This window comes from Camelus ferus, chromosome X (assembly GCF_009834535.1).
Source record: "Camelus ferus isolate YT-003-E chromosome X, BCGSAC_Cfer_1.0, whole genome shotgun sequence".
NCBI lineage: Eukaryota > Metazoa > Chordata > Mammalia > Artiodactyla > Camelidae > Camelus > Camelus ferus.
In genome coordinates, this window is record NC_045732.1 from 13,625,310 (window position 1) to 13,648,725 (window position 23,416).

The following is a 23,416-nucleotide window of genomic DNA, read 5'->3' on the forward strand; positions in this document are numbered from 1 at the left end:
AACCCCCGTGTCTGCGTGTCTGCACGGGGTTCAGGGTCCCGGCCTCGAACTCCCCTCCCAGCCCTCCTGCCCCTTGTGGACGCCTGATTCCTTCTTCAGGCTTCACGTCCATCTGCCCGGGACTCCGTCCCAGCGAAGCCCCCCCCGTTCCTGTCCTTCATGGAGCTCACAGAGCCTAGCAATGACTGTGTTTTGCTTTTATTTTTTAATATCATGAACACACTGGGCAGTTTCAAGTTTACAGAAAAACCGAGCAGTGCAGAGTTCACTGCAGCTCCCCGTGTTACCTACACTGTATCGGGTACATTTGTTACCACTGCTGAGACAAAATCGACACACTAGTATTCACGGATGTCCACTGTTCCCTTGGGGCTCATCTTGGTGTTGTGCGGGCCGCGGGTTGGACTCGTGGATGATGACGTGTATCCACCGTGTTCGTGGCATACGGAACGGCTTCACTGCCCTCTTTGTAGGATGCGATAATGATACGTGACGTGTATCCAAACCCATGAACTGTGCAAATCCAGGAGGGAACCCTAATTCGAGTAAAGTGGACGTTGGGTGATTACAATGTGTCAATTTAGGTTCGTCAATTACAACGATTATCTCTAGTGGGGGCGGATATTGAGTCTGTGCAAGTGGGGGGCAGGGGATATGCGGTGGCATCTCTGTACCCTCCCTTCAGTTCGGCTGTGACCCTGAAACTGCCTCTTTAGAAAAAGAAAGTGACTGTCCTTTCTGACTGGATTACCGCGTTCTGTTGATTCTTACTTTGTGGGTTGGCTTGATTCCTTTGATAACTCTGTACGTTTAAAAGCGAATACTCTACAATGTTCTAGAGATAATGAGCCGTACCTACATGTAAACTAAAAAATGTGTATTGCAGTATATTGTGTGTGCGTATTTACATGCAATATGTTGTATTATGTGCAAATTGTAACAATTCTACCTAATATAACTGAATAATGAAAAAAAGAAAGAAAACTGGCTAATCTACAAATATATATATATATATTAAGCCTTTAAAAATAAGAAAATTCCTCTGTGCTCCACGTGTCCCTCCCTCCCGGCAACCGCTGACCATGTGCGTTATCAGCCTTACGGGCAGGGCGACCTGCTCTGTGTCTGTCACCTGGGACAGGTGTGTGCGACCTGGGTGGGCGGCGTGGCGATTTTTCGGCTCTGAGACTGCGCGCTGACAGAGTGCGCCACCATCCTCGAGCCTGGGGGGACCCGCTTCTCCGGGGACGCGGCTTCCTCAGGCCGACCTCTGCCCCCGGTGGTGAGAGAGAACGCCTCCCTGTCTGGGCACCTGTGTGTGGCGAGGACCCTCTGGAGCGAAGCCTGAGGCGAGGGTCTGGTGCCCGCGGATGGACGGGCGGGAAGTCACAGGGCTGGGGTGGCAGGAGGGGACTCCTGACAGCTGTCCTTCCCCCGGGGAGGGAGGGGGGCGGTAAAACCCACGCATTTTCAGGCCAGCGGGTGTGCATTTGGACACGTGGATGGAGGGGGCCCATGAACACGGGTGGGACAAGGCTGCTGTCTGCTGCAGCAGGAGGCCCCGTCTCGGTTCCCGCCCTGCCCGCCGCGGCTCTGACACCACGCGCTGCAGGGCGGAACCCAGAGGTTTCTTTTCACTCTTATTTTCCTGCCCCGCTCTCCCGTGGAGCTGAGTGCAAACTCAACCCTCGACCACCCCACTGGCGTGAACGCAGGGCAGGATGTCCCCTCGGGCTGGCGTCCAGGGGGGTCACTCGCCTGCGTGAGTCCCATTCCATTTATATGCTGAAATAAGACTCCTCCGGGCCATTTTCTCCCCGGGATGGGGGGGCACTGGCTTATCCACATTCTTCTTCCTCTTCGTGTTTGGGAGACAGCCCGAAATGCACAAGGATCGTCAGCCAGGTCTTCTGAGCTACAGAGGTGACCGTGTCAATCACACATTGATGCGATCATTCAGCAAATATTCACGGAGAGCCTGCTTATGGAGAGGCTCCAGGAGTGAGGCATGTTAGCGTTAAAAGAAAAGAAAAGAAAAGAAACAGGAATCAGTAAGATACAGCAGTCTGGGTGCACCCCTGTGTGTCTGTCTGTATGTCTGGGGTGGGGGTTGTTGATTGAGAGACAAGAGAGGGGGAAAGAGGAGGACAGAGAGACTCGTGCATCAGGACGTGTTACCAGGAGCAACCTGGCGTCTTCACAGTAAGACACTAACATCCCTAGGAAAGAGCAGCTGGAGGAGAAACGGGGCTTGGGAGGGAAGGGGCTGGCGCACCGCTGAGCACACCTGAGCCTCCGCGCGTCACCAGCACACCTGCTCCTCCCCAGGGTTCCCCCGACATCCCCTCCACCTCGCTCCCAGCGCCTCGGCTTTGTCGTCCTCACGCCCGGCGACAGGCGCGCGCACGCGCGGCCGTGGGGCCCGGCTGCAGGCCCGGGTGCGCCGCCGCCCACAGGGAGGCCCCCGGGGTCCGCGCCACACAGGTGTCCGGCCTCTAGCGACCCTGCCCCCGGCCGGGGCCGCGTGGCTCCGGGCCGCCCGAGCCCAGCTGTGCCTGTGAGACGCACCATCGGGCCGGGCGTGGGGTCAGGGCGGGGCCTGGGGTCAGGGCCTGGCGTGGGGTCACGGCTGGGCAGGTCCGTGCGTAGGGTCAGGACCGGGCGTGAGGTCAGAGATGGGCGGGGCCGGGCGTGGGGTCACGGATGGGCGGTCCCTGGCGTGGGGTCAAGGCTGGGCGGGGCCGGGCGTGAGGTCAGGGCCTGAAGTGGGGTCACGGCCAGGTCGGGCATGGGGTCAGGGCCGTGCGAGGGGTCATAGATGGGCGGGGCTGGGCGTGGGGTCACGGATGGGCGGTGCCAGTAGTGGGGTCAGGGTTGGGAGAGCGTGGGGTCACAGCTGGGTGTGGCCGGGCGTGGGGTCAGGGCCGTGCGTGGGTTCAGGGCCTGGCGTGGGGTCACGTCTGTACAGGTCCGGGCGTGGGGTCAGGGTCGGGCATGCGGTCACGGATGGGCGGGGCCGGTCTTGGGGTCACGGATGGGCGGGGCCGGCGTGAGGTCAGGGCCTGGCGTGGGGTCAGGACCTGGCGTGGGGTCACGGCTGGGCGGGCCGGGCGTGTGGTCAGGGCTGCGTGGGACCTGGCTTGTGTCATGGTTGGGGAGGACCGGGCGTGGGGTCAGAGCAGGGCATGGTGTTAGGGCTGGGTGGGTCCTGGCTTGGGGTCACGGCTGGGCAGGGCCGTGCGTACGGGTTCAGAGCCGGTCGTGGGGTCAAGGCTGGGCGGGGCCGGGCGTGGGGTCATGTCCTTCCTGGGCGTGGGGTCAGGGCTGGGCGGGGCCGGACGTGGGGTCATGACCAGGCGTGGGGTCAGGGCTGGGCGGGGCCGGGCGTGGGGTCATGACCAAGCGTGGGGTCACGAATGGGCGGGGTCGGGCGTGGGGTCAGGGCCGTGCGTGGGGTCAGGGCATGATATAGGGTGACGGCTGGGCGGGGCGGGCGTGGGTTCAAGGGAGGCTGGGCGTGGGGTCAGGGCTGGGCGTGGGGTCAGGGCTGGGCGGGCCCGGTTGTTGGGTCATGATCCGGCGTGGGGTCAGGGTTGGGCGGGGCGTGGGGTTAGGGCTGGGCAGGCCCGGGGGTCGGGTCACGGCTGAGAGGAGTCAGGCGTGGGGTCACGACTGGGCGTGCTGGGGCGTGGGGTCAGGGCCGTGTGGAGCCTGGCGTAGGGTCAGGGCAGGGCGGGGCCGGGCGTGGGGTCAGGGCCGGGCCCGGCCAGTCAGCACCCCCGCCTCCTCGCCCCGCCCTCCCCCTCCCCTCGCCCACGGCCATGGCCGCGTCCTCCGACCCGCAGCACCGCGCTGGGCCCCGGCGCTGGGTCAGGAGCGTCTGTGGGGGGCACGGAGCGCCCCGGGCCGCCGCCGGGGCCGTGGGACCGGACTCCGGCTTCATTGCAGGTTAGCGCTGCCTTGGCGGTGAGCGTGGCTCCCAAATAGAAACAGACTTTGCGACATCCTGGGAGGGAGCCGGGGGGCGCCGTGCTCAAGGGGATAGTGGTCTCCTGACACGAACGCAGATCCCTGCATGGTTTTCGAGAAACTTGGCAAGCCGTGTACCCGAGTGTATAGACAGTTTGGGCAAGGCAGACTCTAGAAATGAGTAACCAAGGTGTGTAGGCAGTTTTTTGTTGTTTTTATTGAACTACCGTCACTTACAACGTGTCGCTTCCTGGTGCACACTGTCCCCAGTCACGCACATACGTGCAGATACTGATTTTCATATTTTCATATTCGTTTTCATTAAAGGTTATTACAAGATACTGAATATACTTCTCTGTGCTGTACAGAAGAAGTTTTTTTTTAATCTGTTTTTATATATAGTAGTTAACATTAGCAAATCTAAAACTCCCAAACTTCCCCCTTCCCACCTCTTTTCTCCCAGGAACCAGAAGATTGTTTACTGTGTCAGTTGGGAGTTTCGCTTTAGGGCAGGAGTTCTGAAATTTCTGGTTTCTGTGCCCAAATGCAGCCCCATTTGTCTGAATTATGGAAACAAAGTGACGCAATATTTCTTCTTACTGAATGATGCAAGCCGTATTTTTACGAGATTTCTAATTCCCTAAATGTTTGTTGGTTTGTTTGCTTTTGCTGGTGGGGTGGGAGGTGGTGGTAATTAGGGTTATTTATTTACTGTCACCGAGGTACTGGCTCGAACCCAGGACCTGGTGCACGCTAAGCATGTGCTCCAACACCGAGCTCTGCCCTCCCCCGAGATTCCTGCTTCCCTCGGAGTACACAGAGTCTCTAGGAAAGTGGTTGATTTTTTTTTTTTCTTTTGACCTGGTCGGTTGGGTTTCATTAATTCCCCGGAGTACCCTTCACACGTGCGCTCCTATCTGGTAAATTTAAATATTCTTTTTTGCCCACATAATATTCAGCACTATCGAATCCGGCCTCCTCGCTGCCCTGAGCAGATCCCCAACCCTTGCAAATCAGATTCTGTGTTTCAGAGAGCCGTCTGGGGGATCTTAAGGGTTTTTTTTTTTCCTTTTTTTCCCGTCTTTCAACTAATTTCCTTTAGAATTTTCCAAACAAGTACACGCCTGCACCAAACTGACACTCGGGGAACTTCCAGTAGGCAATTTGGGGCCTTGTTTTGGTTGCAAATGAGGTGGGGCAGACGCCGCGTTCCTTTCCCCGGAGCTGTGCTGCGAATGGCTCCGAGTTTGCAGGCACCCAGGACGGAACCGAAGCGCCCCAAGCAGACACCTCCTTCCTCATGATATCATGGGAATGAGAAGGTCCCCACTGAGGGCCCGCATGAATCTGGGCACGACAGGAAAACAAGGAGATGAGGCATCTTTCCAGGTAGTTAAACCCGTGTAGAAAACCCCGGTACCTAATTGACGCTGGAAACTTCATCTTGGTTCTGACTTGTCATCACGCCGGCCAGGGGTTCCCCTGTTCACCTGGCATATCGGGGCGCAACTCCCGGAACGTTCCATCAGCAGCTGTCTGTTTGGGAAAGGAAAAGGTCACTCTTTCAGAAGTTTTATTTACTTTTTGATTGAGATAGTGTTGATTTACAGCATCATATTAGTTTCATGTGTACAGCATAGTGATTCACAATTTCTTCTTAAAGGTTATACTCCATTTATAGTTATTATAAAATATTGGCTGTGTTCCCCGTGTTGTACAATGTATCCTGCCAGCTTATTTATTCTGTACATAGTTTGTCCCTCTGACTCCCCTACCGTCATTGTCCTTCCCCCCTTCCCTGCCCCCACTGGTCCCCACCAACTTGTTCTCTGCATCTGTGAGTCTGCTTCTGTTTTGTTATATTCACTCGTTTGTTGTATCTGTTTAGATTTCACGTATAAGTGATACCACACAGTATTTGTATTTCTCTGTCTGATTTATATCACTCAGCATAATGCTCCCTCCAGGTCCATCCATGTTGCTGCAAATGGCATTCTTTTATTCTTTTCATGGTTGAGTAGTATTCCATTGTATAAATACACCACATCTCCTTTCTTCATTCTTCTGCTGAAGGACATTTAAGTTGCTTCCATGTCTTGGTGGTTTTAATAATGCTGCTATGAACATGAAGTGCATGTATTTTTTTTTTTTTTTGAACCAAAAATTTGAGCTTAAAGATCTCGAACTCTGCATTTTAACTGACACAAGAGCCACTCTTGGGAGATTCTGACTAGGTCTTTCAGCTTTAATAAATGCTTGGACTTTTTATGGTTTTGGCCTATGGAGCCAAGCTCATCTGTTCCAGTTTGCTTAGCAATATTGGAATTTCTGATTTGCAGGTGGTAACAAATCAGGCTGGCCGTGCTGCTTCCTTTGGGTGAGAGAGGCGGATGTCGGAATGCAGACATGTCCTCCAGGTGTCCTCTCCCGGAACCAACTTTCTTCGACTTTGGTTTTGAACTTCAAGAAAAGGACAGCCCAGGATAGATACGGACGTGTGAGTAAGAGAAAGGAAATTTATAAAGTTTTAACGTGTCAGCAGAGGTAAACAAAAGAACGTGTTTCTAGCATGGAAAGCAGGCGTGTTTTATTAGAAATTGGATTTAACTAGAATTACTTTTATGAGACCTTTTTTGGTTACTTCCCAACCATATTTGATAACTCAGTATGAAAACCCCAAGGTGTCGTGAATCCTGTTTTCCTTTGATAAACTCAAACGTGCTCCATTCAGGAAACATCCGCTGTGGCTGGATATGAATTATCGAGTCCTAGGACAGAGGAAGAATCAGGCCGGAACGTTCCAAAACTCCACAGACTGCCTCTTTCCTGCATGTGCCACCCAGATGGAAAATCCCAAAGAGCCTCAACCGTCTTGATTTTCAAATCCGCTCCGATTTACTCTGCTTTAGAAAGAGCACGACAAAGAATTCATCTTCTTTGCAGAATCAGGTGGCAGGTCTCTGGGCTCCTCCCTCTGGCTGGCTGTAAGGGACCATCCGGTCGGCAGGATTCATTTGGGGAGAACCTAAATTTGAGCTCGCAGGCATGGTTCTCCCATCCCCGGGTTCCATGAGGCTGAGACTATCTGCTTGTTCTGCAAGGGGTCGACGCGTGAAACAAGGTAACCAGAGCTCTGTCTTCCTCACCTACACTGCTCAGGGGAGCCTAGGTTGTACTGCAACGCCAGAATCTCAGACACTTTGTGCCCCCCACCCCCGAAGAATGATCTGTCCTCACCGTGTTTCCGGTGGGAATGTAGATGTCTGAGCTGACAATGCCTTCACTGTAAACTCTGACCTCAGTTATCACAGGAGGACACAGTCACTGATATGGGCTGCCCACCCCTCACGTTTGCACGGTGACACTGGACCTGTCCCACAAGGCATGCTGGGAAACGTGGGTGTGAGATGCAGGGACCAGTGGGTACCACTGTCTCTGCCCCAAACTCTCAGATCTGCTGACCCCAGTCAAACACCAAAACAAATGCGTATCAATAGTAATTTTACCCTCCTCCTGGGAGAGACCTGGGTATTCTGTATAAACCGGGGGTTAATACCCATATGGACCACGAAGGTAGGAGAAGAAAGCAAAGATGGTAGCGATGTGGGCTCCTGGTCCGAGCAGATTCTAGGTGTTTGGGAATGCAGGGAAAACTTCTAGACAAGAAAAAGTAAGAGTAAGAAGGAACTGGGCATACCCATCCAATAGCTCCTATTTTTTCTTTTTTTTTTTTAATTGAGTTATAGTCCATTTACAATGTTGTGTCAATTTCTACTGCACAGCACAGTGCTTCAGTCATACACGAACATAAATATATTCATTTTCATATTCTTTTCCACTGTGATCTAATACAAGATCTTGAGCATATTTCCCTGTGCTATACAGTACAATGTTGTTTATTTATTCTACATTTTGAAATCCCAGTCTGTCCCTTCCGACCCCCCGCCCCCTTGGCAAGCACAAGTTTGTTTTCTATGTCCATGAGTCTGTTTCTGTTTCGTATTTATGGATTTTTTCTTTTTAGGTTCCACATGGGAGCGATCTCATATGGTCATTTTCTTTCTCTTTCTGGCTTGCTTCACATAGAATGACATTCTCCAGGTCCATCCATGTTGCTGCAAATGGCATTATTTTATTCTTTTTTATGGCAGAGTAATATTCCATTGTATAAACGTACCACCTCTTCTTCATCCAGTCATCTCTTGATGGACATTTAGGCTGCTTCCATGTCTTGGCTCTTGTAAACAGTGCTGCCATGAACACTGGGGTGCTGGTGTCATTTTGAAGTAGGGTTCCTTCTGGATATGTGCCCAGGAGCAGGATTCCTGGATCACATAATAAGTGTATTCCTACTATTTGAGGGATCTCCATAGTGTTTTCCACAGAGGCTTCACCAAACTGCATTCCCACTAGCAGTGTAGGAGGGACCCCTTCTCTCCACAGCCTCTCCAGCATTTGTTGTTTGTGGACTTTTGAACGACGGGCATTCTGACTGGTGTGAGGTGATACCTCATTGTAGCTTTGATTTGCATTTGTCTGATATTTAGTGATATTGAGCCTTTTTTCATGTGTTTATTGAACATTTGTATGTCTTCCTTAGAGAATTGCTTGTTTAGGTCTCCTGCCCATTTTTGGATTGGGTTTGTTTTTTTCTTATTAAGCTGTAAGAATTGTTTATATATGCTGGAGCTGAAGCCCTTGTCAGTTGCATCTTTTGCAAATATTTTCTCCCATTCTATAAGTTATCATTTTGTTTTGCTTATTGTTCCCTTTGCTGTGAAAAAGCTTGTAAGTTTAATTTTGGCTACTATTTTTAAAACGTGGAGAAGAACAAGTGTCAGCGAGGATGTGGGGCAACCAGCACCCCTGTGCCCTGTTGGTGGGAATGTAAATGGTGCAGCTGCTACAGGAAACAGGCGTCAAAAATTAAACATAGAATCACCTCGTGATCCAGCAGTCCCAATTCCGGGTGTGTATGCAGAAGAACTGAGAGCAGGGTCTTCACCCCCATGTTCACAGCAGCACTGTGTACAGTAGACAAAGCATGGAAGCAATCTAAGTGCGTATCAGCAGATGACTGGATAAAGCAGAAGTGGTACATTCATACAACGGAATACTACTCAGCCATGAGAAATGATAAAATATTGCCATTTGCAGCCACATGGATGGACTTGGAGATTATCACACAAAGTGAAGTCAGACAGAGAAAGACAAATATCATATGATATCACTTATATGTGGAATGTAAAATACGATAGAAATGAACTTATTTACAAAACAGAAACAGACTCACAGACAGAAAACATAGTTACCGGAGGGGGGAGGAGGGAAGGATAAATTAGGAGTTTGGGATTAGAAGATACACACTGCTGTATATAAAGCAGATAAACAACAAGGTCCTACTGTAGAGCACAGGGAACTATATTCAATATATTGTAATAACTTATGATAACAAAATGTAAAAAGAAATATTTGGATGTTCATTTATGACGGAAGCATTATGCTGGACACCAGAAATTGACACAGCCTTGTAAACTGACTAGACTTCAAGAAAAATACATTATATGTACACAAAAACTTTTTTAATGGTCTGCACAAAAGAGAGAAACAGAACTGCTGAGTTCAAGTACTGATGCAGGCCCTCTGTGCTGTGAGAAACCAAACTTTAGTGAGCTTAAGGGAAAACAAATACATTAGTTTAGAAACACTGAGAAGATTCGCCAAAGCCCACTTGTGAGAAACAGGGTTTCCTACAAAGGAATACGGCAGGGATGGGTCACAAGCACTAATTATAGAAATGACAGAAGATACGTGCAGGCCAGCAGCGACTTAACAAAAATGCAGTGTCGTTTATCAGGGAGGGGAAAAAAAAAAGGAGAGAAGAGGAGGCAGGGAAGAGGAGGGAGGGAAGGAAGAACAGAATGTGGGGTCTCAGACAAACTAGACACATGAGTCTCGTGTCTGCGTTTCGCGGGTAACAGAACGGCGGCGGCAGCCGGGAGATGGACCCTGAAGTTTCCCCCGGCTCGGCACGCGGGGATCGCTGTGTGCGTTCTGGTGCACGGAGTCCCTGCAGCTGGGATGAGCGTGACTCGTGATCAAGCAAAAGTAAAAACTGACTAAATCCTTGAGAAATGCTCAGATCGTCAGCTGCAGCCTCGAAACATCAAGCCCTCCTGAAGAAGCTTGTGTTTTACTGATCCGGGGCCAAAACACCTTTTTATGGATTGGTACCCACTGTAAAAAAACAAAAACAAACAAACAAAAACAACCAAATTGTGCAAAAGAAAAAAAATACATGTTCAAAAAAGGAAGAGGAAAAAGAAGTAAAAGTGACCCAAACAACCAGTTGCCCCAGCTCCGTCCGGTCGTGGCGGTGCAGCCCGGCTAAGCCAGCGGACCATGAGGTCAAGGTCAAACCATCCCTGACCCTCCCGCGCCACCGTAACTTACTTGCCACAGCCTTATTCCATGCTGTTGCCTTTTCAGAGTCTATCCGTGTCCCCAGGGCTCCCCCGTTCTCTGAGGGGGCCCAGTGCTCCCCGGGGCTACCTCGGGGTGTTCCCCAGCCACGTGCTCCTGGGGATGGGCTGCTGGATGGCTTTTGGGCCTGAATCCCTGCCCCAGATTCCTTGGAGCCGTGCCCCTCGCCCCCCGCCTGCATCCCCACCCACACGCACCTTCCTATCTTCGAGGTACCCCCATCCTGAGCCGCGACCACCTCCAAAATGCCAGGGGCCGCTGTCCCCTGTAATCCGTCCTGTCCCTTCCCCAATGCCCACCCATCCGGGCAGGTTCTGAGAAGTCACCATGGCACAGAGGAAAGGGCCCAGCGGGGAACTCGGGCAATCCCTTGGGCTCCCACATCCCTGGCGGGCGGGCAGCCTTCGTTTCTTCCTCCCCGCGGGGTCACAGAGATGAGGACGTGACTGTCGGAGCCCTGGAGGGGAGGGCGGGGGCCTTAAATCATAGCGATTCCATGACCTCTCCTCCTCTACGCGTCCTCCGTCCAGAAATTGGGGCCACCCCCAGGAACCCCGACGCCGACAAAGATGAATTAATGGATGTCACTTGTCCCCAGCATCTGGAGACGCTGGCTGTAATTACATCTTCACCAGGACCCTCGAAACCCACGTCTCCTGAGTCACCGAGCTCTCCCGTGGTTTCATTTAAAATCTAACTCCTGGTTATGAACGTTCAATATTGGGGGCAAAGCGTTCCCCGTCTCCTCCACCCAGAAGCCACCCCTTGTCTCATTTGAAAAGTCACGGAGGTGTCACTTCACATCCATGTAATTTCCGGGGCGACCTGGGTTGGCGATGAGCTTTTTCTTTTGTTTTGCCGTTCAGTTAGTTAAATTCCGTCGGTGCAAGCTCGTGGTGGGGAAAATCGATCGGTGACCTGGCTTCAGCGTGTGTAGTCATGTTGTTTAGGGACCAGAGGGCCCCCCGGACGGGAGCTTGACCTCAGTGTCACCTCCGCTGAGGCTGGAGGCTAATTCACAATCCTTCTGTACAAACACAGCGCTCTCTGCCCAGGGAGGCAGCCCGTTTGCCGTTTGTCTCCTGCGTCCTTACGGGTGAGGGAAGGGGGCCAAGAGGTGACGGGCGAGGCAGCTCACAGGGTGGGATTCACAGCTGCGCCTCCTGGGGCCCGGCTCCCGGAAACCCCCGTGTCTGCGTGTCTGCACGGGGTTCAGGGTCCCGGCCTCGAACTCCCCTCCCAGCCCTCCTGCCCCTTGTGGACGCCTGATTCCTCCTTGAGACTTTACGTCCATCTGCCCGGGACTCCGTCCCAGCGAAGCCCCCCCGTTCCTGTCCTTCATGGAGCTCACAGAGCCTAGCAATGACTGTGTTTTGCTTTTTATTTTTTAATATCATGAACACACTGGGCAGTTTCAAGTTTACAGAAAAACCGAGCAGTGCAGAGTTCACTGCAGCTCCCCGTGTTACCTACACTGTATCGGGTACATTTGTTACCACTGCTGAGACAAAATCGACACACTAGTATTCACGGATGTCCACTGTTCCCTTGGGGCTCATCTTGGTGTTGTGCGGGCCGCGGGTTTGGACTCGTGGATGATGACGTGTATCCACCGTGTTCGTGGCATACGGAACGGCTTCACTGCCCTCTTTGTAGGATGCGATAATGATACGTGACGTGTATCCAAACCCATGAACTGTGCAAATCCAGGAGGGAACCCTAATTCGAGTAAAGTGGACGTTGGGTGATTACAATGTGTCAATTTAGGTTCATCAATTACAACGATTAGCTTCTAGTGGGGGCGGATATTGAGTCTGTGCAAGTGGGGGGCAGGGGATATGCGGGGCATCTCTGTACCCTCCCTTCAGTTCGGCTGTGACCCTGAAACTGTTCTTTAAAAAAAAAAGTGACTGTCCTTTCTGACTGGATTACCGCGTTCTGTTGATTCTTACTTTGTGGTTGGCTTGATTCCTTTGATAACTCTGTACGCTTAAAAAGCGAATACTCTACAATGTTCTTAGAGATAATGAGCCGTACCTACATGTAAACTAAAAAAATGTGTATTGCAGTATATTGTGTGTGCGTATTTACATGCAATATGTTGTATTATGTGCAAATTGTAACAATTCTACCTAATATAACTGAATAATGAAAAAAAGAAAGAAAACTGGCTAATCTACAAATATATATATATATTAAGCCTTTAAAAATAAGAGAATTCCTCTGTGCTCCACGTGTCCCTCCCTCCCGGCAACCGCTGACCATGTCCGTCATCAGCCTTACGGGCAGGGCGACCTGCTCTGTGTCTGTCACCTGGGACAGTTGTGTGGGACCTGGGTGGGCGGCGTGGCGTTTTTACGGCTCCGAGACTGCGCGCTGACAGAGTGCGCAACCATCCTCGAGCCTGGGGGGACCCGCTTCTCCGGGGACGCGGCTTCCTCAGGCCGACCTCTGCTCCTGGCGGTGAGAGAGAACGCCTCGCTGTCTGGGCACCTGTGTGTGGCGAGGACCCTCTGGAGCGAAGCCTGAGGCGAGGGTCTGGTGCCCGCGGATGGACGGGCGGGAAGTCACAGGGCTGGGGTGGCAGGAGGGGGCTCCTGAGCGCTGTCCTTCCCTCGGGGAGGGAGGGGGGCGGTAAAATCCATGCATTTTCAGGCCAGCGGGTGTGCATTTGGACACGTGGATGGAGGGGGCCCATGAACACGGGTGGGACAAGGCTGCTGTCTGCTGCATCAGGAGGCCCAGTCTCGGTTCCCGCCCTGCCCGCCCTGGCTCTGACACCACGCCCTGCAGGGCGGAACCCAGAGGTTTCTTTTCACTCTTACTTTCCTGCCCCGCTCTCCCGTGGAGCTGAGTGCAAACTCAACCCTCGACCACCCCACTGGCGTGAACGCAGGGCAGGATGTCCCCTCGGGCTGGCGTCCAGGGGGGTCACTCGCCTGCGTGAGTCCCATTCCATTTATATGCTGAAATAAGACTCCTCCGGGCCATTTTCTCCCCGGGATGGGGGGGCACTGGCTTATCCACATTCTTCTTCCTCTTCGTGTTTGGGAGACAGCCCGAAATGCACAAGGATCGTCAGCCAGGTCTTCTGAGCTACAGAGGTGACCGTGTCAATCACACATTGATGCGATCATTCAGCAAATATTCACGGAGAGCCTGCTTATGGAGAGGCTCCAGGAGTGAGGCATGTTAGCGTTAAAAGAAAAGAAAAGAAAAGAAACAGGAATCAGTAAGATACAGCAGTCTGGGTGCACCCCTGTGTGTCTGTCTGTATGTCTGGGGTGGGGGTTGTTGATTGAGAGACAAGAGAGGGGGAAAGAGGAGGACAGAGAGACTCGTGCATCAGGACGTGTTACCAGGAGCAACCTGGCGTCTTCACAGTAAGACACTAACATCCCTAGGAAAGAGCAGCTGGAGGAGAAACGGGGCTTGGGAGGGAAGGGGCTGGCGCACCGCTGAGCACACCTGAGCCTCCGCGCGTCACCAGCACACCTGCTCCTCCCCAGGGTTCCCCCGACATCCCCTCCACCTCGCTCCCAGCGCCTCGGCTTTGTCGTCCTCACGCCCGGCGACAGGCGCGCGCACGCGCGGCCGTGGGGCCCGGCTGCAGGCCCGGGTGCGCCGCCGCCCACAGGGAGGCCCCCGGGGTCCGCGCCACACAGGTGTCCGGCCCTCTAGCGACCCTGCCCCCGGCCGGGGCCGCGTGGCTCCGGGCCGCCCGAGCCCAGCTGTGCCTGTGAGACGCACCATCGGGCCTGGGCGTGTGGGTCAGGGCGGGGCCTGGGGTCAGGGCGGGGGCCTGGGTCAGGGCGGGGCCTGGGGTCAGGGCCTGGCGTGGGGTCACGGCTGGGCAGGTCCGTGCGTAGGGTCAGGACCGGGCGTGAGGTCAGAGATGGGCGGGGCCGGGCGTGGGGTCACGGATGGGCGGTCCCTGGCGTGGGGTCAAGGCTGGGCGGGGCCGGGCGTGAGGTCAGGGCCTGAAGTGGGGGTCACGGCCAGGTCGGGCATGGGGTCAGGGCCGTGCGAGGGGTCATAGATGGGCGGGGCTGGGCGTGGGGTCACGGATGGGCGGTGCCAGTAGTGGGGTCAGGGTTGGGAGAGCGTGGGGTCACAGCTGGGTGTGGCCGGGCGTGGGGTCAGGGCCGTGCGTGGGTTCAGGGCCTGGCGTGGGGTCACGTCTGTACAGGTCCGGGCGTGGGGTCAGGGTCGGGCATGCGGTCACGGATGGGCGGGGCCGGTCTTGGGGTCACGGATGGGCGGGGCCGGCGTGAGGTCAGGGCCTGGCGTGGGGTCAGGACCTGGCGTGGGGTCACGGCTGGGCGGGGCCGGGCGTGTGGTCAGGGCTGCGTGGGACCTGGCTTGTGTCATGGTTGGGGAGGACCGGGCGTGGGGTCAGAGCAGGGCATGGTGTTAGGGCTGGGTGGGTCCTGGCTTGGGGTCACGGCTGGGCAGGGCCGTGCGTACGGGTTCAGAGCCGGTCGTGGGGTCAAGGCTGGGCGGGGCCGGGCGTGGGGTCATGTCCTTCCTGGGCGTGGGGTCAGGGCTGGGCGGGGCCGGACGTGGGGTCATGACCAGGCGTGGGGTCAGGGCTGGGCGGGGCCGGGCGTGGGGTCATGACCAAGCGTGGGGTCACGAATGGGCGGGGTCGGGCGTGGGGTCAGGGCCGTGCGTGGGGTCAGGGCATGATATAGGGTGACGGCTGGGCGGGGCGGGCGTGGGTTCAAGGGAGGCTGGGCGTGGGGTCAGGGCTGGGCGTGGGGTCAGGGCTGGGCGGGCCCGGTTGTTGGGTCATGATCCGGCGTGGGGTCAGGGTTGGGCGGGGCGTGGGGTTAGGGCTGGGCAGGCCCGGGGGTCGGGTCACGGCTGAGAGGAGTCAGGCGTGGGGTCACGACTGGGCGTGCTGGGGCGTGGGGTCAGGGCCGTGTGGAGCCTGGCGTAGGGTCAGGGCAGGGCGGGGCCGGGCGTGGGGTCAGGGCCGGGCCCGGCCAGTCAGCACCCCCGCCTCCTCGCCCCGCCCTCCCCCTCCCCTCGCCCAAGGCCATGGCCGCGTCCTCCGACCCGCAGCACCGCGCTGGGCCCCGGCGCTGGGTCAGGAGCGTCTGTGGGGGGCACGGAGCGCCCCGGGCCGCCGCCGGGGCCGTGGGACCGGACTCCGGCTTCATTGCAGGTTAGCGCTGCCTTGGCGGTGAGCGTGGCTCCCAAATAGAAACAGACTTTGCGACATCCTGGGAGGGAGCCGGGGGGCGCCGTGCTCAAGGGGATAGTGGTCTCCTGACACGAACGCAGATCCCTGCATGGTTTTCGAGAAACTTGGCAAGCCGTGTACCCGAGTGTATAGACAGTTTGGGCAAGGCAGACTCTAGAAATGAGTAACCAAGGTGTGTAGGCAGTTTTTTGTTGTTTTTATTGAACTACCGTCACTTACAACGTGTCGCTTCCTGGTGCACACTGTCCCCAGTCACGCACATACGTGCAGATACTGATTTTCATATTTTCATATTCGTTTTCATTAAAGGTTATTACAAGATACTGAATATACTTCTCTGTGCTGTACAGAAGAAGTTTTTTTTTTAATCTGTTTTTATATATAGTAGTTAACATTAGCAAATCTAAAACTCCCAAACTTCCCCCTTCCCACCTCTTTTCTCCCAGGAACCAGAAGATTGTTTACTGTGTCAGTTGGGAGTTTTCGCTTTAGGGCAGGAGTTCTGAAATTTCTGGTTTCTGTGCCCAAATGCAGCCCCATTTGTCTGAATTATGGAAACAAAGTGACGCAATATTTCTTCTTACTGAATGATGCAAGCCGTATTTTTACGAGATTTCTAATTCCCTAAATGTTTGTTGGTTTGTTTGCTTTTGCTGGTGGGGTGGGAGGTGGTGGTAATTAGGGTTATTTATTTACTGTCACCGAGGTACTGGCTCGAACCCAGGACCTGGTGCACGCTAAGCATGTGCTCCAACACCGAGCTCTGCCCTCCCCCGAGATTCCTGCTTCCCTCGGAGTACACAGAGTCTCTAGGAAAGTGGTTGATTTTTTTTTTTTCTTTTGACCTGGTCGGTTGGGTTTCATTAATTCCCCGGAGTACCCTTCACACGTGCGCTCCTATCTGGTAAATTTAAATATTCTTTTTTGCCCACATAATATTCAGCACTATCGAATCCGGCCTCCTCGCTGCCCTGAGCAGATCCCCAACCCTTGCAAATCAGATTCTGTGTTTCAGAGAGCCGTCTGGGGGATCTTAAGGGTTTTTTTTTTTTTCCTTTTTTTCCCGTCTTTCAACTAATTTCCTTTAGAATTTTCCAAACAAGTACACGCCTGCACCAAACTGACACTCGGGGAACTTCCAGTAGGCAATTTGGGGCCTTGTTTTGGTTGCAAATGAGGTGGGGCAGACGCCGCGTTCCTTTCCCCGGAGCTGTGCTGCGAATGGCTCCGAGTTTGCAGGCACCCAGGACGGAACCGAAGCGCCCCAAGCAGACACCTCCTTCCTCATGATATCATGGGAATGAGAAGGTCCCCACTGAGGGCCCGCATGAATCTGGGCACGACAGGAAAACAAGGAGATGAGGCATCTTTCCAGGTAGTTAAACCCGTGTAGAAAACCCCGGTACCTAATTGACGCTGGAAACTTCATCTTGGTTCTGACTTGTCATCACGCCGGCCAGGGGTTCCCCTGTTCACCTGGCATATCGGGGCGCAACTCCCGGAACGTTCCATCAGCAGCTGTCTGTTTGGGAAAGGAAAAGGTCACTCTTTCAGAAGTTTTATTTACTTTTTGATTGAGATAGTGTTGATTTACAGCATCATATTAGTTTCATGTGTACAGCATAGTGATTCACAATTTCTTCTTAAAGGTTATACTCCATTTATAGTTATTATAAAATATTGGCTGTGTTCCCCGTGTTGTACAATGTATCCTGCCAGCTTATTTATTCTGTACATAGTTTGTCCCTCTGACTCCCCTACCGTCATTGTCCTTCCCCCCTTCCCTGCCCCCACTGGTCCCCACCAACTTGTTCTCTGCATCTGTGAGTCTGCTTCTGTTTTGTTATATTCACTCGTTTGTTGTATCTGTTTAGATTTCACGTATAAGTGATACCACACAGTATTTGTATTTCTCTGTCTGATTTATATCACTCAGCATAATGCTCCCTCCAGGTCCATCCATGTTGCTGCAAATGGCATTCTTTTATTCTTTTTCATGGTTGAGTAGTATTCCATTGTATAAATACACCACATCTCCTTTCTTCATTCTTCTGCTGAAGGACATTTAAGTTGCTTCCATGTCTTGGTGGTTTTAATAATGCTGCTATGAACATGAAGTGCATGTATTTTTTTTTTTTTTTGAACCAAAAATTTGAGCTTAAAGATCTCGAACTCTGCATTTTAACTGACACAAGAGCCACTCTTGGGAGATTCTGACTAGGTCTTTCAGCTTTAATAAATGCTTGGACTTTTTATGGTTTTGGCCTATGGAGCCAAGCTCATCTGTTCCAGTTTGCTTAGCAATATTGGAATTTCTGATTTGCAGGTGGTAACAAATCAGGCTGGCCGTGCTGCTTCCTTTGGGTGAGAGAGGCGGATGTCGGAATGCAGACATGTCCTCCAGGTGTCCTCTCCCGGAACCAACTTTCTTCGACTTTGGTTTTGAACTTCAAGAAAAGGACAGCCCAGGATAGATACGGACGTGTGAGTAAGAGAAAGGAAATTTATAAAGTTTTAACGTGTCAGCAGAGGTAAACAAAAGAACGTGTTTCTAGCATGGAAAGCAGGCGTGTTTTATTAGAAATTGGATTTAACTAGAATTACTTTTATGAGACCTTTTTTGGTTACTTCCCAACCATATTTGATAACTCAGTATGAAAACCCCAAGGTGTCGTGAATCCTGTTTTCCTTTGATAAACTCAAACGTGCTCCATTCAGGAAACATCCGCTGTGGCTGGATATGAATTATCGAGTCCTAGGACAGAGGAAGAATCAGGCCGGAACGTTCCAAAACTCCACAGACTGCCTCTTTCCTGCATGTGCCACCCAGATGGAAAATCCCAAAGAGCCTCAACCGTCTTGATTTTCAAATCCGCTCCGATTTACTCTGCTTTAGAAAGAGCACGACAAAGAATTCATCTTCTTTGCAGAATCAGGTGGCAGGTCTCTGGGCTCCTCCCTCTGGCTGGCTGTAAGGGACCATCCGGTCGGCAGGATTCATTTGGGGAGAACCTAAATTTGAGCTCGCAGGCATGGTTCTCCCACCCCCCGGGTTCCATGAGGCTGAGACTATCTGCTTGTTCTGCAAGGGGTCGACGCGTGAAACAAGGTAACCAGAGCTCTGTCTTCCTCACCTACACTGCTCAGGGGAGCCTAGGTTGTACTGCAACGCCAGAATCTCAGACACTTTGTGCCCCCCACCCCCGAAGAATGATCTGTCCTCACCGTGTTTCCGGTGGGAATGTAGATGTCTGAGCTGACAATGCCTTCACTGTAAACTCTGACCTCAGTTATCACAGGAGGACACAGTCACTGATATGGGCTGCCCACCCCTCACGTTTGCACGGTGACACTGGACCTGTCCCACAAGGCATGCTGGGAAACGTGGGTGTGAGATGCAGGGACCAGTGGGTACCACTGTCTCTGCCCCAAACTCTCAGATCTGCTGACCCCAGTCAAACACCAAAACAAATGCGTATCAATAGTAATTTTACCCTCCTCCTGGGAGAGACCTGGGTATTCTGTATAAACCGGGGGTTAATACCCATATGGACCACGAAGGTAGGAGAAGAAAGCAAAGATGGTAGCGATGTGGGCTCCTGGTCCGAGCAGATTCTAGGTGTTTGGGAATGCAGGGAAAACTTCTAGACAAGAAAAAGTAAGAGTAAGAAGGAACTGGGCATACCCATCCAATAGCTCCTATTTTTTCTTTTTTTTTTTTTAATTGAGTTATAGTCCATTTACAATGTTGTGTCAATTTCTACTGCACAGCACAGTGCTTCAGTCATACACGAACATAAATATATTCATTTTCATATTCTTTTCCACTGTGATCTAATACAAGATCTTGAGCATATTTCCCTGTGCTATACAGTACAATGTTGTTTATTTATTCTACATTTTGAAATCCCAGTCTGTCCCTTCCGACCCCCCGCCCCCTTGGCAAGCACAAGTTTGTTTTCTATGTCCATGAGTCTGTTTCTGTTTCGTATTTATGGATTTTTTCTTTTTAGGTTCCACATGGGAGCGATCTCATATGGTCATTTTCTTTCTCTTTCTGGCTTGCTTCACATAGAATGACATTCTCCAGGTCCATCCATGTTGCTGCAAATGGCATTATTTTATTCTTTTTTATGGCAGAGTAATATTCCATTGTATAAACGTACCACCTCTTCTTCATCCAGTCATCTCTTGATGGACATTTAGGCTGCTTCCATGTCTTGGCTCTTGTAAACAGTGCTGCCATGAACACTGGGGTGCTGGTGTCATTTTGAAGTAGGGTTCCTTCTGGATATGTGCCCAGGAGCAGGATTCCTGGATCACATAATAAGTGTATTCCTACTATTTGAGGGATCTCCATAGTGTTTTCCACAGAGGCTTCACCAAACTGCATTCCCACTAGCAGTGTAGGAGGGACCCCTTCTCTCCACAGCCTCTCCAGCATTTGTTGTTTGTGGACTTTTGAACGACGGGCATTCTGACTGGTGTGAGGTGATACCTCATTGTAGCTTTGATTTGCATTTGTCTGATATTTAGTGATATTGAGCCTTTTTTCATGTGTTTATTGAACATTTGTATGTCTTCCTTAGAGAATTGCTTGTTTAGGTCTCCTGCCCATTTTTGGATTGGGTTTGTTTTTTTCTTATTAAGCTGTAAGAATTGTTTATATATGCTGGAGCTGAAGCCCTTGTCAGTTGCATCTTTTGCAAATATTTTCTCCCATTCTATAAGTTATCATTTTGTTTTGCTTATTGTTCCCTTTGCTGTGAAAAAGCTTGTAAGTTTAATTTTGGCTACTATTTTTAAAACGTGGAGAAGAACAAGTGTCAGCGAGGATGTGGGGCAACCAGCACCCCTGTGCCCTGTTGGTGGGAATGTAAATGGTGCAGCTGCTACAGGAAACAGGCGTCAAAAATTAAACATAGAATCACCTCGTGATCCAGCAGTCCCAATTCCGGGTGTGTATGCAGAAGAACTGAGAGCAGGGTCTTCACCCCCATGTTCACAGCAGCACTGTGTACAGTAGACAAAGCATGGAAGCAATCTAAGTGCGTATCAGCAGATGACTGGATAAAGCAGAAGTGGTACATTCATACAACGGAATACTACTCAGCCATGAGAAATGATAAAATATTGCCATTTGCAGCCACATGGATGGACTTGGAGATTATCACACAAAGTGAAGTCAGACAGAGAAAGACAAATATCATATGATATCACTTATATGTGGAATGTAAAATACGATAGAAATGAACTTATTTACAAAACAGAAACAGACTCACAGACAGAAAACATAGTTACCGGAGGGGGGAGGAGGGAAGGATAAATTAGGAGTTTGGGATTAGAAGATACACACTGCTGTATATAAAGCAGATAAACAACAAGGTCCTACTGTAGAGCACAGGGAACTATATTCAATATATTGTAATAACTTATGATAACAAAATGTAAAAAGAAATATTTGGATGTTCATTTATGACGGAAGCATTATGCTGGACACCAGAAATTGACACAGCCTTGTAAACTGACTAGACTTCAAGAAAAATACATTATATGTACACAAAAACTTTTTTAATGGTCTGCACAAAAGAGAGAAACAGAACTGCTGAGTTCAAGTACTGATGCAGGCCCTCTGTGCTGTGAGAAACCAAACTTTAGTGAGCTTAAGGGAAAACAAATACATTAGTTTAGAAACACTGAGAAGATTCGCCAAAGCCCACTTGTGAGAAACAGGGTTTCCTACAAAGGAATACGGCAGGGATGGGTCACAAGCACTAATTATAGAAATGACAGAAGATACGTGCAGGCCAGCAGCGACTTAACAAAAATGCAGTGTCGTTTATCAGGGAGGGGAAAAAAAAAAGGAGAGAAGAGGAGGCAGGGAAGAGGAGGGAGGGAAGGAAGAACAGAATGTGGGGTCTCAGACAAACTAGACACATGAGTCTCGTGTCTGCGTTTCGCGGGTAACAGAACGGCGGCGGCAGCCGGGAGATGGACCCTGAAGTTTCCCCCGGCTCGGCACGCGGGGATCGCTGTGTGCGTTCTGGTGCACGGAGTCCCTGCAGCTGGGATGAGCGTGACTCGTGATCAAGCAAAAGTAAAAACTGACTAAATCCTTGAGAAATGCTCAGATCGTCAGCTGCAGCCTCGAAACATCAAGCCCTCCTGAAGAAGCTTGTGTTTTACTGATCCGGGGCCAAAACACCTTTTTATGGATTGGTACCCACTGTAAAAAAACAAAAACAAACAAACAAAAACAACCAAATTGTGCAAAAGAAAAAAAATACATGTTCAAAAAAGGAAGAGGAAAAAGAAGTAAAAGTGACCCAAACAACCAGTTGCCCCAGCTCCGTCCGGTCGTGGCGGTGCAGCCCGGCTAAGCCAGCGGACCATGAGGTCAAGGTCAAACCATCCCTGACCCTCCCGCGCCACCGTAACTTACTTGCCACAGCCTTATTCCATGCTGTTGCCTTTTCAGAGTCTATCCGTGTCCCCAGGGCTCCCCCGTTCTCTGAGGGGGCCCAGTGCTCCCCGGGGCTACCTCGGGGTGTTCCCCAGCCACGTGCTCCTGGGGATGGGCTGCTGGATGGCTTTTGGGCCTGAATCCCTGCCCCAGATTCCTTGGAGCCGTGCCCCTCGCCCCCCGCCTGCATCCCCACCCACACGCACCTTCCTATCTTCGAGGTACCCCATCCTGAGCCGCGACCACCTCCAAAATGCCAGGGGCCGCTGTCCCCTGTAATCCGTCCTGTCCCTTCCCCAATGCCCACCCATCCGGGCAGGTTCTGAGAAGTCACCATGGCACAGAGGAAAGGGCCCAGCGGGGAACTCGGGCAATCCCTTGGGCTCCCACATCCCTGGCGGGCGGGCAGCCTTCGTTTCTTCCTCCCCGCGGGGTCACAGAGATGAGGACGTGACTGTCGGAGCCCTGGAGGGGAGGGCGGGGGCCTTAAATCATAGCGATTCCATGACCTCTCCTCCTCTACGCGTCCTCCGTCCAGAAATTGGGGCCACCCCCAGGAACCCCGACGCCGACAAAGATGAATTAATGGATGTCACTTGTCCCCAGCATCTGGAGACGCTGGCTGTAATTACATCTTCACCAGGACCTCGAAACCCACGTCTCCTGAGTCACCGAGCTCTCCCGTGGTTTCATTTAAAATCTAACTCCTGGTTATGAACGTTCAATATTGGGGGCAAAGCGTTCCCCGTCTCCTCCACCCAGAAGCCACCCCTTGTCTCATTTGAAAAGTCACGGAGGTGTCACTTCACATCCATGTAATTTCCGGGGCGACCTGGGTTGGCGATGAGCTTTTTCTTTTGTTTTGCCGTTCAGTTAGTTAAATTCCGTCGGTGCAAGCTCGTGGTGGGGAAAATCGATCGGTGACCTGGCTTCAGCGTGTGTAGTCATGTTGTTTAGGGACCAGAGGGCCCCCCGGACGGGAGCTTGACCTCAGTGTCACCTCCGCTGAGGCTGGAGGCTAATTCACAATCCTTCTGTACAAACACAGCGCTCTCTGCCCAGGGAGGCAGCCCGTTTGCCGTTTGTCTCCTGCGTCCTTACGGGTGAGGGAAGGGGGCCAAGAGGTGACGGGCGAGGCAGCTCACAGGGTGGGATTCACAGCTGCGCCTCCTGGGGCCCGGCTCCCGGAAACCCCCGTGTCTGCGTGTCTGCACGGGGTTCAGGGTCCCGGCCTCGAACTCCCCTCCCAGCCCTCCTGCCCCTTGTGGACGCCTGATTCCTCCTTGAGACTT

General features: G+C 52.2%; 1 long non-coding RNA gene across 2 annotated transcripts; it reads right to left on the reverse strand.

The window, feature by feature from the left end:
- On the reverse strand, positions 1–2,828 carry LOC116661820. Of its 2 annotated transcripts, none has more exons than XR_004317799.1 (3): positions 2,288–2,828; positions 1,133–1,978; positions 1–536 (listed from the first exon to the last, which is right to left on the reverse strand). It is a non-coding gene; the product is annotated as an uncharacterized LOC116661820 (long non-coding RNA). The 2 variants fall into 2 exon arrangements; XR_004317798.1 differs by having other exon boundaries at positions 1,133–1,915; positions 2,288–2,827.
- Between the last annotated feature and the right edge of the window lie 20,588 nt (positions 2,829–23,416).